The 18,424-nt window shown below is 43.3% G+C and overlaps 1 long non-coding RNA gene across 1 annotated transcript in view; it reads left to right on the plus strand.

The window, feature by feature from the left end:
* The window catches only part of LOC105071664 (uncharacterized), a 294,007-nt gene that overhangs the window by 232,975 nt on the left and 42,608 nt on the right, over positions 1 to 18,424 (plus strand). Inside the window, exons 11-13 of the long non-coding RNA XR_012511253.1 lie at positions 13,640 to 13,886; positions 14,205 to 14,296; positions 14,890 to 14,998. This is a non-coding gene — a long non-coding RNA (uncharacterized LOC105071664). The remainder of the gene's footprint in view (positions 1 to 13,639; positions 13,887 to 14,204; positions 14,297 to 14,889; positions 14,999 to 18,424) is intronic.

Raw genomic sequence — 18,424 nt, forward strand, 5'->3', positions numbered from 1 at the left:
AGCCCATCTAGGCCTTTTCTTTCCTCTCAAGCTCTAACAGCATCACAGGAATCCTCATAAATCCACCCAACCAAAGACCTGTTTGTGGCAATTCACTGACTCCTTTGCTTCCATGTTCCTCTTCTCGCTACAACTGAGTGGCTTCATGACCAGGGATGTTTAACCTGGCCTTTCCATTAGGAACAGGTCAAGCATTCTGTTTCTACTTCCTTGTCCATAGAGTGGGAATAGACGTTCCTACCTGTGGGGAGAAGAGGTCTTGTGAGGATTAAATCAGGGAATAAAGTAGTGTATCTAGTTCCTGGTGTTGAGCAGGTTTTCAACATGGCAATTGGTGCCTTCTCTGTCTCCCTGAAGGTCAGTGCGCAACGCTGTCGGTGTCAGGTGGTTTGAAGTGCCCTAATTAAGCGTATATGGTAACTAAGCTTCAAGCTAGGCTACCTAATAGTTCTGCATTGACTGTGTATAAAGACTTGGTCTTTTTTTTTTATCTTACTCTTAAGAAAAAACCCTTACCCTATACTCAAAGAAGAAACTTTGGATCCTTCTTTTTCCTGTCTTGACCTAGTTGGTACTTTCCACCCATCTGTTCAGAATGAGCCCCCAGACTTCTTTCTAGAGCTTGCCCTGTCCAGCCATAGCTCCCTGCCAGCAATGAATGGCAGTCTAGCCTCGTTCACTAACGCCATTATTAACTTCTTAGGTAATGCAGTTGACAGCTGAGCTCTCCTTGAGATCTCAGGAAGATTGGTTCCAATCCTTACTCCCCTGCTTTTCTCAAGATGCCTGTGACTCTCAGGATGCTTAGATGATCACGGCCATCTTTGACTCTGTTTTCTCTGTTAGGAATCACTCCACTGTTTCCTTCTGCGTTCTCTGTCCTACATCATGTTGCTCCTCTGCCTTAAATCCTATACAAGATCAGTGTTGTGGAATTTGGCAGGCTGTTACGTGGGCAGTAAAAGGATTTATCAGACAAGGGAGGAAGATAAAAAGGTGTTTATTGAGTACGCTGTTATAGGCAATAGCGGGCCACAGACAAGAGGTATCTGTGTGCCCTGAGAGTTGGTTGTTGAAGTCTTTCATAAAGGAGGGTAACCTTTAACTCCTTATGCTTATGTGATTCTTCCACAGAGGGGTCACAGGGTACGTGATCAGCTCATGCACAGTTCTCTGAATGGTTAATGTTGATGCCACAGGGAAGGGAGGGGGTCATGAAAGGGTGGGCAGGCTTCCGGGCATTGTAAAGCTGATCATTGTCTAGAGTAGTTAGTTCAGGTAAGGCAGGTAGGTATTAAGAAAGGAATGTTCTTTGTTATCTTTAAAGGGCAGCAACTGAATGCTTGAGGGGCCTTAGAGTAGGAGCATGCCATATGTCTGTGGACCCCACAATCAGCTCAAACAGTTTGTATTTGCAGTACACCTATTGAAGGTTGAGGGGTCTAAGAAAGAATTTGCTTGGCAGCAGTGAAAACAATTTCAAATTTAGCATGAAGCTTTTGGTAGGTTAGGATCATTGTTTAGCAAACATCTACTCCCAACTGCTACTCCCTCCTCCATCAAAGGAGTTTACTTCTATACTCCATTGATAATAGGCTTGGTCATGTGACTTGCTTCAGTCAACAGAATGTTATCAGAGGTAACACAAGCAGAGGCTTGAAATGTGCTTGGGAGGAAAGATCTGACTCTAGTAATTCTGCCATTGCCAAGAAAAAAAATGTGCATGAGGTATCCCACTAGTCACAGAAGAATGAAGACCATGTGTCATAGGCCTGAAACAAACACATGGCCTGGAGCCACACCCAGTCTAGACTTTCTGCTAACTCATAGATGTGTGAGCAAGAAACAATGACTTGTTGTTTTGTGTTTGGGGATCATTTGTTATGCAGCAATTGCTGACTGATACAGGTCTCATTGTTTTAAAATATCTTTTGGTGACCCTGGCAATGGGGGAGTTTCCACTGTTCTCTCTTTATTCTGTACAGGTGGTCTAGTCTCACTAACTAATTTTTCTCCACTTCCCCTCCTTTTCACTAATCTCTCTTTCCTATAACCCCAAACTCCTATTAATTTTGAATGTAGTATACATTATTTCTCTCTTCTCATGCCTTAGCTTCTGTTTATGTATCCCCCAGAATGATATTTTCTTTTTAAGCTGCTTTAAATTTTTTTAATGAACAAAGGAAGATTCTCCCTAGGAGGAATTCTTGCTCTGCCTGTTAAAACAACATTTTTTCCCTCATGTGTCATCTGCTCCCATGACCATCTCCATCTCAGATCTCAGATCCACATGTGGCTGCTCCTTGGAGAATTACAGCAATGATGTCAGGTGGCAGGCCAAGCTTGGATGGTCTGGACTTGCTTAGGTCACAGTGTTTGCTTGGTATTCATACTGACCTGGGTGTTTAAACTAGTGTGATCTACACTAAATAGCACATGTCCCTGAAAAAGTGTTGTGAAACCTCCTACTTTGCCCCAAACTTTGGCCTCATTGTATCCATTCCAACATCGCTGTAGATCTGTATCATTTGTCCTTGTCTCCTAGTCTTGCATTCTCTGTCACCAGTTTTGAACCGGTGCATATATTCACCTGTTCTTTCCTATATCAGGTCACTTCTGTGTAACTGCTACTCTCTGCTCCCCTCAAGTTATTGACAGAAGACCCTCATACACCAGAACAGCACCCCAGTTTCCCTGATCAGAGGACTCTGAGGTATGGATAATCCAGGTTTCTCCATCTACTCAGGGCCTAATAGACGGATGGGGGAAATGCCACCCACAATCCCAGCCAACCTTGACACTGTTGTTTCTGTTTCTTGCCAGTATTGTGTCTAGAGTATCTTCCCTTCTGTGTTTTGGCCAACCTTCTGGCTGGTTCTGTTCTTTATGGAGTTTCTACCTTCTTAGACTTGGGTTCCTAAAATCAACCTCTGTCCTTTCCTCTTGATTCTCAGTGTTCTCCAGAACTGTGCTTCCCCTGCCAGCCCTACCTGTCCTCATGGCTTGAATATCAGGCCCTTCTACAGAGTTACCACTGCAGTTTGCTCCATGTTCCTGCAGAAGTATGCCAGAGCTTTTCTGCTGTTGTCATGTTGGGTGATAGGACTGTAGGGGTGTGATCTGCTCTTCTCTTAGGAGCTCTTGTTGACGCTTAGTACCCAAGTGCCTCCTGGATCAGGGTCAGGGTCATTAGATATGCAAAGCCTTGGAAAGATAATGGTGTCCCTCCCTCATATGCAAACCAAAATAAAATCAAATAAAGAAATAAAACATAAAACTGAAAGGCTATCTGAAATTAAAATCAACTCCTCTTTCATTTTTGGATTAGAACATCCTAGGTAAGTTTACCAGAGCAGAACTTTCCTTATGTTGTTTCATTTTACATCATTCATTCATTCATTCATTCATTCATGTATTTAACTATTTATTGGGTAGCCCTCCATGAGGCATGGATTCAATTGGCTAGATTAGAAAACACAGCACTGATTAAGCCTTGTTCAGTCTTGCTCCCACTGCCCCTTCTCCTTGCCCTTGCTACCTGTGCTATCTGTTATACACCAGCTTGCTACAGATTTCCTCTTTCCATGCCCTCCAGAAAGTGGGATGTTCTGCTCTGCTACTTAGAAAGGCCTTCCTCTTCTGCCACGTCTCTTGGGGGGAGGAAAATCACAAGTGGCTAGTTAACTTATACTTTCTTGACTCTGGAAATCTCAGGGGTTTTTTTTTGCCTCCCATCCACAACCAAATTCACCTAATACCTATATATTTCAAAATGCCTGGTGTTGGTTGGGGAGGAGAGGTCTATGGAGAGGAGGTGTTCCTGGGGTCCTTGAGTAGCCATGGATCAGCATGAGGGCAGCATGGGTCATGGGGGAGGAAGTGTCACAGTGGGGATCGGTGCCTGCCGGAGGAGACAGGAGTAAACACCGCCTCTCACCTGTGTGTAGGTCTCTACAGTTTTCAAGGCTTTCACACCATTTTCTAACTCCATACTCATCACAGCCAATTCTACACTATCCTGATACTCTCCTCATTCTGCAGATGAGGAATTAAATCCCAGAGAGCTTAGGTGACTCCCCAAGTAACCCAGATGGTAGAGAAAACTTAACCACCTGAGTGGTTTTGACAAAGTATGGTCCACATTTGAAGTCCAATTTGTCCCATTTCATTTGATAAAATGGAAAAAAAGGACTGTTTCTCCTTAAATTTATTTAAGTTCTTTCACATATTTATATTTTTTCTCTGTCTTCTTTCAGACAAGATTTAAGCAAACCCACGTATATAGTCACACATATCCCAAATGAATGTGTGGGAACTGCATTTCTGAAAGATTTTTGAACCCAAAACCTCAAAAGATTTGTTTAGTTTTTGATCAGCAAACAAGAGCACTTGTATTTCCTTCACTCAGTTTTGGGGTTGGTTTGCTTTCGCACGGAGGTGAGTAATGTCTAGCATGGCCTCTTCTGTTGAAACCCAAATATACTCATGTAGTGCACTCAGACCCAGCCGGAGGAGGCCAAGACCCAGGAAGCCTGCCAGATGTTTACTCTGCCTTTTCATGGAAAGCTAAGCTTTTTATTTTTGTTTGCTTATTTGTTGAGCTGTGGAAGGGAAGTTTGAACAAGACCCATTCCAGGGCAACGAAGGGCAGAATGTTAAGAGGTGTTGATGAAATATGGGGCTGATCTCTATGTGGGTGATGGTCTTGCTGTTTGATAGCCAGGGAAATCTGAGGTCCTTGGAGGACAGAGGGGACAAGACCCTGTTCTGACTCTGTCACTTGAATAGCTGTGTGGATGTTGGGTAAGTCACAGTCTTTAGGGCATATAGCTTTGCAGCTGAAAACATAGGCTTTGGAATCAGTTCTAGGCCAGAATCATTGTTCTACCTTCAGCAAGTTGCATCTGATGTCTGGGCCTCAGTTTCCTCACCTACAAACTGGGATCATATCTTATTGGGCTCTTTCTTAGAAAGTAATAATATAACCTAGTTAACGCAGTTAGCACAGTGCCTGGCACTTTCCTGAAGCTCAGATCCTTTATCTGTAGGTGACATAGAGGACCCCTTTTGGCGCTAATGTTCTTGGGATCCCCAGTGCTACCAGGATTGTTCTGGGCTGCCAGCTTTCACAGCCAGCTACCCCTTTCTTGGCCTTTGGATGTTTCTCAAGGCTTTCCTTGTCTTTTCTTGTTGCCGTGACAACTCAAGCCCCGACTTGGGAAGAGCCTCTGTCCATGTGAATAAACACGTTGATGGTACGTAGGTATCTTGGACTAGGAGACTGGGAGTTGTGGCCTGTGTAACCAAGGAAGAATTTCCACTGAGTCACAAAATCAACTGCTAGTGTTTAGGCCTTGGCGGTCAGCAAATGCAAGGGTGTGTGTTTGGGGGACATCTGCCTTCTTTTGGTCCTTGCTCGTGCTCACCTCTCACTGAAAATGTCCTCCCCCTTCTCCCCTCCATGCCTCAGTCCTACTGACAGACAGTATAGAGCAGAAGAGAAAGCAGTGCTTTTCAGTCAGACACACTGGGATCCAGTCCCGTATCTGCTGGTGTCTCACAGTGGGGCCTTGGGCACGTGTTTAAATATCTTGACCTCTCTGAGGCAATATGCATGATGGTTAGAGCGTGGACAATGGGACTAGGGTGTCTGGTTTCAAATCTCAATTCTACCACTCTATGACCTTGAACATGTTACTGACCTTGCTCAGTCTCAGTTTCCCCAAACTTAGGATGGGGTAATAACAGCTCTTCTCGTGTTACTTGTTACAGGGATTAAATAAGGTATGTTAATAATTAATAAAATTAATAATAAAATATATTAAATATATTTTAAGCATATATACATGTATAGATATATTTATATCACTTCATTATATATACGTTTATGTATACATATATACACGTAGCACTTACAACAGAGCTCAGAACATAGTTAAAGCTAAGTAAGTCTGCTGTCACTATAATCATCATCATTAAATTCTTTACCTATAAAACGGGTGATGCTAAACCTACTTCACAGCGTTGTTTTAAGGTAAAGTAGTTCCTTTTCTTCATTTAGGCTCCCACTCCAGCTCAACCTTCTTCTTCCCTTCCCTTCCCTTCCCTTCCCTTCCCTTCTTTCTTCCTTTCTTCCTTCCTTCCTTCCTTCCTTCCTTCCTTCCTTCCTTTCTTTCTTTCTTTCTTTCTTTTTTTCTTTTCTTTTCTTTCTTTTCTTTTCTTTTTTCTTCTCTCTCTCTCTTCCTATTTTCTAACTGTAGGGTCTTTGATATTTTTTTTCCAAAAAGTTACTGTCTCAAGACATAAATACAAAGCAGAAAACAATATAATTAGGACAGTAGAATGTGGGGGGAAAAAGTCTAGAGAAATATGTACGTTTTTAGCTGGTTGAAAACAAAGCTTGTTAAGAACTGCTTTCGCTACAAAGTGCTCCTTTCAAGAGTGAGAAAAAAATTAACTTAGATTTAGGCAGTTCTACTAAATGCAGAGGTGTGAAAACACCACATAGGCAATAGTTTTGCACATACCAGTATTTGGTGATGGGAACTTCGCTAGACAAGTCTGGTTTCATTTGTTGTTAACCATGATTTAACAAAATAGTTGCATTTCATCACACTGTCACAGCTAACCTGTTGTTAGTCTCTGATCCTTCCAGCTCACATCACTTACCTCTTTCTATGTTTGTATCCCCAGCATGTGACATCTAATAAAAGTTAAATAAATGTTGTTTAGAAGGATAGTTAGAGCCATAGTTGAGTACTCTATTTTACAATTCAAGGCTCAGATCAAGTCAACCTTTGCCCCTTTAGATTCTCTCAGGGCAACTCTATCCCATCTTTCTCTATGTGCCTGGTTGGGGAGAAGAGCTATTAGAGAAACACTATTATTAATCAAGAGAGAAAACTGTCCACAGAAATCACCTCTCCCTTTTGGCCTGCAGCTAGATGAGATTTTCCAGTCTCCCTTGCATTAGGTGTGACCGTGTATCTGAGTTCTCTCCAGGGGACTGTGCGCACGACGATGGCGCCGTCTCTGGACCTGGCCCACATCAACCTCCCACATTTGCTTCTCCACGCTATTCTGTCCTCCAGCTCACTGAGATGTCGACAGCTAGGGTATCCTTGGAAGCCGCAAAGTAAATATTCCAAGGCTCCATCAGTATGGAGGAGAGTGGCCCTGCCAACACACACTCAGGACGGTTAAGTGAGCAAGAAATATACTTCTGTTGTCTTAAGCCACTGAAATTTTGTCTGTTTGTTACCACAGCCTAGCCATTACAATGTTGGGCACGAGAACAGATTGAATTTTTGTTCCAGAAAAATATGACCACAGATTGAACTACTGAAGTGAAGGGTAACAGAAACTAACATTCCTTTTGTGCTCACAGAGTTCCAGAACTAATACTTGGCAAGTGGCAGGTGCATTGCATAATTCCCCCTGTATAATTTGTCTTGGAAGTCCACAATGCTAGGTATTAAGATCCCTCGTTAACAGATAACAGAGAAAGGTAATGTAAATAGCACAGCAGGTATGTGAGAGAACAGAGATTCAAGGCAAACCTGAGGAAGTCCAAAGCTCTTTTGTCCACCCCGTGCTGCCCGTGGGGAGATGTCCAGTCCATTGCTCTCATCCATAGATGTTTAATGGGAGCAAAGAAAGCATCTATAAGTTGATATACGTCAGTCTTGTTTTCAGACACTTTGCATGAACAGCTTACTTTTCTTTAACCACATAACTAAGACTGTTTCATGAGAGGTCTCCACTTCTGCAGACTGGGGAATCATCCATCTCGCATGGCTAGGTATTAACACAGGTGACTTTGTTGAGAGCCTGGCATGTGGCCTAGTGCCAGGTTGGAGCAGCTGACCCCAGCGTCCACGGCCCTATTTACGGTGCACGGCCTTGCTGGCCTCTGTCGTGCAGTTCATGGTGGCCTTGTCTGCATTCCTTGGTCATTCTGTGTAAACAGGACACCCTAGCCCACTTATGCAACTTTCAAGAGAGGTCTCTAAACATAGAGCTGTTTGTAAACCTTCTTTCCCCCACTGGCTTTAGTGGAGTGCTGGGGTTAGGAAGCCAGTCTTCCAGCTGGGCTTCTGGACATACCCTCTGCAAAAGAAGCTGGTCTAGAGCTGGGTTTTTTAAAACTTATTATCACCAAAGACATCATTTGCTATAATAATTGATCTCAAACACCCCTGAGTTTTCTGTTCAAAACAAAACAAAACAAAAGCTAGGTCTGTGTCTCATCTTTAGTGCCTAATACAATGCCTGGCACAAAACCGGTGTTTACTAGATATACACGGATGGGATCAGAGTCTACAAAACTTCCTTAAGCTTGACAGTCATTCATGCTTTTCACCAAATATTTCCAATACTTTCCTCCCCCAGGCACTTGGTAGGGTGGCACTGCCAAGTCCCCTCATGGCTGTGCTAGGCCACCGGACGTGTTCTGGTCAGTGAGCTGAGGGGGGGTGCTAAACATTTCATCTCCAGTGCAAGACCTTCAAGCGTTCTCATCTCCATCCACAGGAAGAAGGCGATGTTCTAGATGGCAGCTGCTTGACCAGCCTGGGTGCTAGAGGGAGGGCTGCGATGCGGCTGTTAGCTGACTCAGCAGACACGCAGCAGAAGCAGAGGCACACCTTTGCTATCCTAAACCTCTGTGATGTTGAAGTTGTTTGTTATCATTGTGTCATCTAACCTGTCCCGACTGATTCAGCAATGACCACAAAAGGATAATATCATTTCAATTAAGAGTGTGATTTCTTTCTTTAAAGATATTTGGCTAGGGGAGGTAATTAGGTGTATATATATATGTATGTATTTTGATGGAGGTACTGGGGATTGAACCCAGGACCTCGTGCATGCTAAGCACATGCTCTACCACTGAGCTATCCCCTCCCCCAAGAATATAATTTCTGGTAGGCTTTGAACACTCTTGTGCATAACCTGGACGCCTGCTGCTACTTCAGCTCTTGTTCCTGTCCAGCGTGCCCAGTTCTGTATCACTGGCCTAATGTATCGTGGAGGCCCTTCCAGCCTGGCACTCTGGAAAGAGCCTGCTCTTTGGAAGCAGACAGTACATTCTTCGGCATCCCTGAACCTCACAGAGCTGTTGTGAAACCCAGTGAACTCTTCTGCGTGCTGCCATTCAAGCAGCTTACGGCCAGTGTGGAGCTGGCTCCCTGAGTGCGTCAGGTGCCTTCCAGCTTTGAGTGTGGTGATGTGTTTTGGTTTGTTGCGAATGGTCCCAATTTCTCTACTTGTTCGTATTGTAATTACTCGTAGTGTCCCCTTTCACTCTCGGATAGCCCTGTGTTGAGACAATTGACTGCATGATCCCAGTAGCTCTCAGCATTCGTGGTTCTGTGGTCCCACTTCTAGCAAGCACCAGGCTCCGCGCAGCCGCCATCTTCTGTGGAGGTCCCCTTGGTCACTCAGTTACTGTTCTCTCTTGCAAGGTGTTCAAGACAGACCTGCTTTAGTCTGCAGTTGTCACATTAGTGTGATTGGGGACCTCCATCTCTGTCAGAGGCATAGAAGCAAAGGGCTGGAGAGGAACCAAAGATCATACAGTCCAACACCTCAATTTTCCCTGGAGAAGTAGGACACAGGAGGGAGGTCACCCAATGATTGGCAGAAGGCCAGCATTCATGTCTCCCCATGTCATACTCTTTATATGGTGTCCTGGTAGGTGGGTGCCCTGGGATGAGATTAGAGTTCAAGGCCCAGCTCTGCTGCATGCTAGGTACTTCGTACCTGCCATGTATGGGTAACAGTATCCCCACCTCATGAGTTAAAGCGCACAGAGTGCTCAGCGCATGTGTGGGGCACAGTGAGTGCCTTGCCCCTGCTGTCACCATCAATCTGCCTCATGGTTCCAGCCATGGGCTGTGCTGTTCTGCTAGACACTGGGCTACACAAGTGCTGGAGCTGTCTTTGTCCTCATGGAGTTTATCACCAGCACTCTGGATCTCTCTGTGAACGCTTTATAACCAGTTCATTGTAAAAAGTGGGGCAGCAGGTGGCTGGGGAGAATCTGGCTATTCCCTCCCATAATGTGCTGCGCAAGCCTAAAAGTTAACAATAAGATGATGATTTGGGGCACAGACTTCTACATCCAGACTGCCTGGGTTCAAATCCTCGCTCTGCCACTTGTGAACCATGTGATTTCAGTAAGTTCCTTCGTTTCTCTGTGCTCCAGTCTTCTCGTCTGAGAGGCGGTGGTTATAATGTGGGTGGTTGTAATACCACTTACCACATTGGGTGGTTGTGATGGCCGATGGTCTAATTAAGTACTTACAGCAGTGTCTAGCACATAGTGAATGCTGCGTAATTCCAGATTGAAAAAAGAATTATAACACATGCTAAATTATTTTCCTCTAATATTTTTCTCTGCTTTCTCTACCCAGTGAAACTCTAAACAGTATTTCACTCTAGCATGTGCTTTTTAAATTTTTTTACACAAACAGCATTATAAAGTAATAAAAATAAGGGGGAATAATTTTCAACCTTATTACTCCATTAGATTTACAGAAGCATTGCAAGAATAGTGCAAAGAATGCCTGTGTTTTAATTTGGGTCGTTATAACAAAGTACCATAGATTGAGGGCGTTATAAACAATATGAATTTGTTTCGCACATCTCTGAGGACTAGGAAGTCTGAGATCACAGAGCCAGCATGGCTGGGTTCTGGTGAGGGCCCTCTTCCAGGCTGCAGTCTGCCCACTGCTCCCTGTATCCTCACGTGGCTAAAGGAGAGAGAAAAAGCAAGCTATTTCATGACTTTTCTAAGGGGGCTAATCCTAGTCATGAGAGTTCCAGCCTCATGATTCCACCTATTAATCCTAATTACCTCTCCAAGACCCCACCTCCTAATACCATCACATTGGGGGGTAGGGTTTCAATACATGAATTTTGGAAGGAACACAAACATTCAGTCCATAACATCCTTTATACTTTTCTCCAGGTTCCCCAAATGTTAATATCTTATTACATGAAAAAAAAAATCTTTTATCTTTTCTCTCCAGTGGTTTCTAAAACATTTGAGAATAAATTGCAAGACATTATTTCTTTATCCCTAAATGCTTCAGTGTGTTTTTGCTAAAAACAAGGATATTCTTTCAAACCATATTCTCTTTCAAACCATAGCATAATTAGCAAAATCAGGAAATTACACTAAGACAATACTATTATCTAATCTATAGACCTTATTCAAAATTTACCAGTGTTCCAATAACGTCCTTTATAACATAAGAAAATCATGGTTCATGCATTCCATGTAATTGCACACTTCTTCAGTCTTAGTTAATCTGGAGCAATTTCATTCAGTTTCTCAATGTCTTTCATGGCACTGACATTTTTTGAAATGCGCAGGTCATTTATTTTGTGGAATGTTCCTCAGTTTGGTTATCTGATGTTCCCTCATGGTTAGAGTCAGATTACACACTTTTGGCAAAAGTATCGCCACATGATGTTATGCTCTTCTCAGTCTTTTATGTCAGGAGATACGTGGTGTCAAATTATCCCATTGCTGATGATGGTAACTTTGACTTCTTGGTCTAAGGTGTTGTCTGCCAGTTTTCTCTACTGTGAAGTTTCTGTTTTCCTCTTTGTAGGGAAGTAATTTTGGAGAGATACTTTGGAAGTATGCAAATATCCTGTTACTCCTCCAATTGTCACCCATGGGCTTCAGCACTCATCGATAATTCCTGCCTGAATCAACCATTATTATGGTTGCCAAGTGGTGATCTTCTAAATCCAATATTTTGTCTACTTTCCTTAGCTGGCTTTCTACTGTAAGGAAGATATTTCCCTTCTCCAGCATTTGCTTAGAATCATATAGACTCATGTGTATTCTTTTTTGACTCAGTGAAATTTAATCTTTACTGTTTATTTGCACTGATTTTCATACTGCACTGTTGGCCACCTCTATTCATTTTCCAATTCTTTTTCAAAACCCGCTTCTTTCAGAAGCCTGATCCAGTCCACTCAGGCTGGGCGAGTAGCTCACTCCTTTGTGTGCCTCTCGATTATGCATTTTCCTTTCCTTACACGTGATTCTTGTTGGGTACTTGTTTTTTTTTTTTTTTCTTTGTTTGTTTTTTTTTCTTTGTTTTTTTTTTTTGAGGAGGGGAGGTAATTAGATTTATTTTTTTTAATTTTTTTAAATGGAGGTACTGGGGATTGAACCCAGGACCTCGTGCGTGCTAGGTACACACTCTACCACTGAGCTATATATACCCTCCCACTATTTTCACATCACATTGTGAGCTCTTCAGTATAAGAAAAACATCTCTATAACTTCCATGTTTAGTGCAGTGACTGGTGCAAGGGGGAAACTCAGTTCATCCTTGTTAAAAGCATGAAAGAATGGAAGAAGAAAGAAAAACAGTGCTTAAATTTCTACCAATCTGCCTCAATACTTTTTTTGGTAGGGGGGCCACTAGCTCCAACCAGCAGAAAAGGAAATTATCTATTAACGTTCATAGTGCGCTACTGTGGGTCTTGCAATAGCAAGGCCAAATCAACACGGATTACATTGTTGACACGTAGGAACTTAACAAAAATGTCCCCCCCCATTGCGGGGGCTACTTGCCAACTCTGATCTCATATCCTTACTATCTCTTTACCATTAGCCTGATATGGTGCTATTTTTTCCATTGGTTCATCATTCGTTAAGAACCTCTCTGCCCAAAGATGAAATAAAGGGATGTTATCAACGCTTCCATTGGAGGGGGTGAATCTAGTGGAAAGAGCCTGGCTCTTGATCAAGGGACCTGGGTTAGTGTCCTGTCTGTGCAGCTAGACATGCCGAATTTGGGTGGGTTATTACCCTCGCTGGGCCTTTGCTTCCTTCACTCCGAAACAGAGATCCTAACACCTGTAATGCAAAGACATCTTGGGCTCCAAGTGAGGAAACCTGCTGAAATCCCTTTAAGACTCTGGAGTTTCTGAATCTTTACTTGATGGTCCACTTGTCTGAGATGACCTTCCTGGTTTATGCTGCCTCTTCATTGGCAAATCCCTCCTTTTGTATATCCCTCCCTCTGGAGTCTCAGAACTCCACTTATGTTTCACCTCCTTGTATGCAGCCTCCCTAGGTGACATGCTGTACCCCTCAGATCTCTTGTTTTATCTGAATACAACAGAAAAATGTGCACTGGGGTATATACTTTCTGTTCACAAGCTACGCGCCGAGTGGCTCCCCTGAAAGGCACCTGGATGCTCATCCTATGTCTCTTCGTGGTCCTGGCATTTGTTTCTTTGCATAGTAATGATCCCCCAGATAAACTTTTGTCTCTCAGACTGTGAAAGCATCCTTTGGCTCTTCCAGGTTCCCCCTCTCAGGATAAGCCACACTCCAAATCCTCATCCTTGGGCTTAGCCCCTGTATGAGACACACATTCCTGCCTCACCCTAACCTTATGGATTTCCCCTAAATTGGAGAAGAAGAAAACTGTTGGAGATGGAAAGGTAGACTGCTCAGGCTAGACCGTGTGTCTTAAAATAAAAAGGTAGCAAATGTGTTGATCAGGAATTTTAAAAAGGAGCCAAATGGGGCACATTAAATTGTTTCCTTTGGTTGCCCATTACCAGTAAGGACATTTTTATCCTCTATACCCCACTTTTGTAGATTCATTGGTAGGAGGTTCATGGGATGCTACAGTGAGGAGTGTGCATGGAGTCATCGATTTACGATGTCGGCCAAGGACACAGAAAAGGGGATGCAGCAGAACATGTGCCACATTTGCATCATCCCTGAACTAGTCTCTTCTACAACCGGTGACTCTTACTACCATCCTTGGGCTAGACGTTCTTTCTGGTCCTTGACAGCTTCACATGCTCAGCGTCTGGTCCCTCCCACTCAGAAGGAAGCACGGGTAAGATGCTTGCCAGAGGTGGGGTAGAGGGGGATGATGGATGATATTTCTGCCACTGTGTCACTCCTGAATTTTCATCACTGCATTCCTGATTTGACAGGTGATTTAGTGGCTCAGGCTGGGGAAGGACTGATGGATGAATCAGTCCTCTGTGCATGGCCGTTGGGCAGGAAATTAATAAGAATGCTAGTTGACATGATCTATGGTACTGTAAGCTCATTATGCCTGATTAGCTTCCAGCCTTTCACTCCCTCTGACAGCTCCAGGGCCTCGAGGTTTCCAATGGCAACCATTTCCCTCTCTCTAACTGATTGCTAGGTCTCAGACCATGAAACCAGAACCTCCCACCGACTTGTCAGAGCTGGGACCTTTCTGCATTGTGTTACCTTCTCCTTCTTGGCAGTGGGAAGGTGAGCTCCTGGGTTGTCTAAGTGGTGCTGACAGTGAGGCGCTTTGAACTCAGGAAACAAAGTTTGAAGGGGTCAATTCAGTTCAGTTGATCAAGTTCTTATCAAACTACTTACTGTGCGCTGACGTCTGTGTTCAGTACAGAGGTGGCAACAGAGGTGGATCACATGAAGCAGAAAATGGGGGAGAAGTGCTTTAATTTATATCACAAATATTCATGAAGTACACCGTCTAGGCATTAGGAACAAAGGAGCATGAGAGAAGAAGATAAAAGAAAATAGATGAGAGTGCTATGAATCAATTCAATTCAAAATATATATTGAATTCATATGTTATTATATGAATACAATTGGATATATATTCAGTTGAATCCAAAATGAATTGATGTGTATATAAGTAGAATTTACTTATATGTATACACATATTCCTATATATATTCTAAAAACACCTACTGTACCCTCAAACTTGGGCTAATTGCTCTCTGGAGTCTCCCTTTGGCATCGTGAACACCCTAACACCCCATTCTCACTCCCCTAGAATACACATTTTTTTGTATTTCTGTTTATGTCACCTTTTACTTTATTTTGTTTTTCAGATAGCCATGGGTGAGCCTACGTTTGTCATTCTGAAGAAGATATTTGGGCTAAGATTTCAATTTCAATAGAGATGGGAGAGCAAATGAATAGTGAATAAATCTAATTTAGGTAAATATTACTGGCAGCTTTTTATAGTAATTACTCTTATGAATATCGGTTCTAAACAAATCCACTTGAATGTGTTATTGACGATTCCTCTCCCACAGGCAGCTAAGTGGGGACTTTCGCTATCTAGGTAGAGTAGAAAGGAGATGGGTTTTAGCTTTAGGGCCACACTCATAAGTTACTGCTTCAGAGAAAACTTCCCACATCCCACATGTAAGGTGAGGCTCTCTATTACATGAGAGGTGTATTGATTGAAATTGTGGCTCTATGAGTTGTCAAGTGCCACACAGATGCTTATAATTCTTATCTACTTCTAGGGTATGAAATAAAATAAAAAAAAATAAAATGGTAAGATATGCTTTCACATATCTTCAGGTTAGGTCTAGTTTAATTTTAGTCTATGGAAAAGGATGAATTTTTCTTTTCTTCTTCTTCCCACCATCCATGGCCAACCACAGAGGACCTCATTAGTGACTCGGTTTGTACTTGCCACACCCCCAACTTGGCCCAAGAAGTGATAGGGTCTGAAAATACACATGGCCTTAGAACAATTCAGATATGAATTTAGTGGCATTTAAAGGACAACAGCCAGGCAGACATGCCCAGCCTCCCTGAAACTCTGCATGATCTCATAAGAAATTAACAGGGCAGATTTTGTTAATGTCAGTCCTCCAGTTAAAAGGGGAGCAAAGGCCACGCTCTCCCACATTCTTTGGTCTCTTGTCGTCAGCAAGACATTCTGGCTCAAGTTTTATTCAATTTTCAAAAGATTTTTCTAAATACTTTAAGATGCTGCTTTTCCCTCTCTTTCTTTCCCAGGGATCATGGAGGGTGGTGTGGTTTCCTTGCCATGTGAACTCAAGTGAGTCATTTCTTGTCTCTGAAGCTGTTTCCTCATGTATAAAATGGGGCTCAGACTCTTTACCCTGCCTACCCCTGAAAGTTGTTTATGTAACAGAAAGAGCAAAGAGAGAGAAGATCCCATGAACTCTATGAAAATATAAGGGTCTTTTATTATCTGGGGTTTTTGGAGAGCAGGAGGGGATGGTATGTGCTGTCTTAGCAGATCAGCACCAACGTTTTCCAAATCAAGTTGACACATACAAATTAATAGTCCCATCTTGACATGCTCACTGGACAAGAACAAGCACAGACACCAATGCGCTGGCTGACCCGCTCACCCCTGCCCCCTCTGGCTTCCTCCAAGTGCATATTTGTGGTTTCTGACAGCTTGCATTGAGAAGTGATCAGCCTTAATTTCCTTTCTTTCTTTCTTTCTTTCTTCATACAGCCATAGGTTAACCTACATCAGTCATCACGAATAAGATATAAAGGCTGAAATTTCAATTTTAATAGTGATGGTGAGAGCAAATTAACATGGAATAAATCTGATTTAGCTACATATTCCTGGCAGTAATTTTATGAGGATCATTCTCCTGAGTACGGAGTTCTAAAGAAGTTCACCCCGCAGCTTTGTTGGCGGTTCTCTTTCCCGCAGACAGCCAACCAGAGAGTTTTGCTCTGATCTTGGCACAGTCGAAAGAGGGTGATGGGTTTTAGTCCCAGGCAGTGCTGGCTTCTAACCTCAATCAAATTACCGATTTTCTACCCATGTACTATAGCAGGGATACTTTTTCTGTCAAAAATTTCTAGCTCTTTTTTCATATCTTATAAATCTTGTTGCCTGCAAGCTTCCTCGTTCTTTGAAACAGTGAATTTCAGAGCTTTGAGGAGAAGCCTAGCACCTCTGTGAAACAACAGAGCTATTACGTGGTTTTGACAAACATTAGATATTTGAGTCCAAGCAATTTAAAAGCCGAAAGCTGAGTTTTGTGGAGGAAGAATGCAGTAGGTAGGGTTTGCCTTTGGTTGCAGGTTGTAGAAACCTGGCTATTAAGGCTTAACCCATAGGGTTTTATTATTTGTTTGTTTGTTTGTTTGTTTTTTCGGGTAACAACAAATCCAGAAGCAGGTAGTCCAGAGCTAGTGGGGTGGCAACACAATGCTGTTTGGGACCCTGTGATGATTGGTTTGATGTGTCAACTTGGAGAGGCCAAGTTATCCACTCAAACACGAATCTAGGACTAGGAAGATGTTGCCAGAGAAGAGGTTCTTGTCTCAAGCAGCAAAGAATTCAAGAGCAAGGCATAGTAAAGTGAAAGCAAGATTTTTCAGGGAGATACACGCTCCATCGACAGAGTAAGGGCCATCTCAGAAGGCAAGAGAGAAAGCGACCATGAGGGGTTGTTAGTTTTGATGGGCTCTGTAATTTCATATGCAAATGAGTAGGAGGATTCCAACTACTTTGGGGAAGGGGCGGAGATTTCCGAGAATTAGAACCCTGCCCACTTTTTGGTCTTTTACAGTCCGCCTTGGAAATTGTCATGGCACCTGTGGGTGAGGCTCAAGGTCTACTGGAACTTGAATCTTCCACCATCTTGGGTCTAACCACTTCGTCCTGTCCTCAACTGCTGTGTCATTCTTTCAGTGGTTGAGCCCTGCCCCCTTCCCTCCTGTCTTAAAGGTATTTTATAGATGTGATTGAAGTCTATAATCAGGTTACTTGAGCTAAGGAAGATTATCCTAGATAATCTGGGTGGCCCTGATTCAATCCATAGAAAGACTTTAAGAGCAGGACTGAGGCTTCTTTGAAGAAAAAAGAATTTCACCTGTGGATTTCAGTCTCCTCCTGTGCCCCAGAGTTCCAGCCGGCCCTTCCTGATAAGCTGCCTTAAAGGTTTCAGACTTGCTGAGACTAGACAGCCCCCGCAATTACATAAATCACTCCCCTTCTATCCAGCTCTCTCTGTCTCCCTGCCCCGGTCTCCCCTCTCCCCCAAACTGGTTCTGCTTCTCCAGTGGAATGAGGCCTGACACAGACCCAGACACCTGCCTCCTCTCTCTGGGAACATCTTCAGTACTTGCAAGCTGGTCACTGCCCTGCTAGGCGTCCTGCCTGCATGCCTGGCAGGAAGAAGGGGAAAAGAAAAGGGCTGAAACCAAAAACATACACTAGTCAAACCTGTTCTTTTTTAAAAGAGGAAAACCCTGCACAGCACCTGCCTTCCACACGTAGCTCATTGGCAAGGACTTGGTCACATGGCAGCTCTAGTAACCTCTGTGTCTGGGGAGGAGAGCGCTTTTAACCGAGCACACTGTGGCCCTGAATCCCCTGAAAACAGGGGATGTATCCTAAGGAAGAAAAGGGGAATAGATGTTGGGCTGGTTACTACAGAGAATTTCTAAATTCCTTTATCACAGGAAGAATAAAACCTGAATATCTTAGATCACAGTTTCTTCTGTAATTGTAGAAAGGCTGCTCCTTCCACCTGCGGCGACCAGGCCCTGAGGCTTGCTGCCGTGACATAGAAGAAAACACGTGCAAGAAATGAGAGCCCTGAGGCCGTTGCCTTCCAGCTGCAAACGCTC

This window comes from Camelus bactrianus, chromosome 13 (assembly GCF_048773025.1).
Source record: "Camelus bactrianus isolate YW-2024 breed Bactrian camel chromosome 13, ASM4877302v1, whole genome shotgun sequence".
In the NCBI taxonomy this organism is placed as follows: domain Eukaryota; kingdom Metazoa; phylum Chordata; class Mammalia; order Artiodactyla; family Camelidae; genus Camelus; species Camelus bactrianus.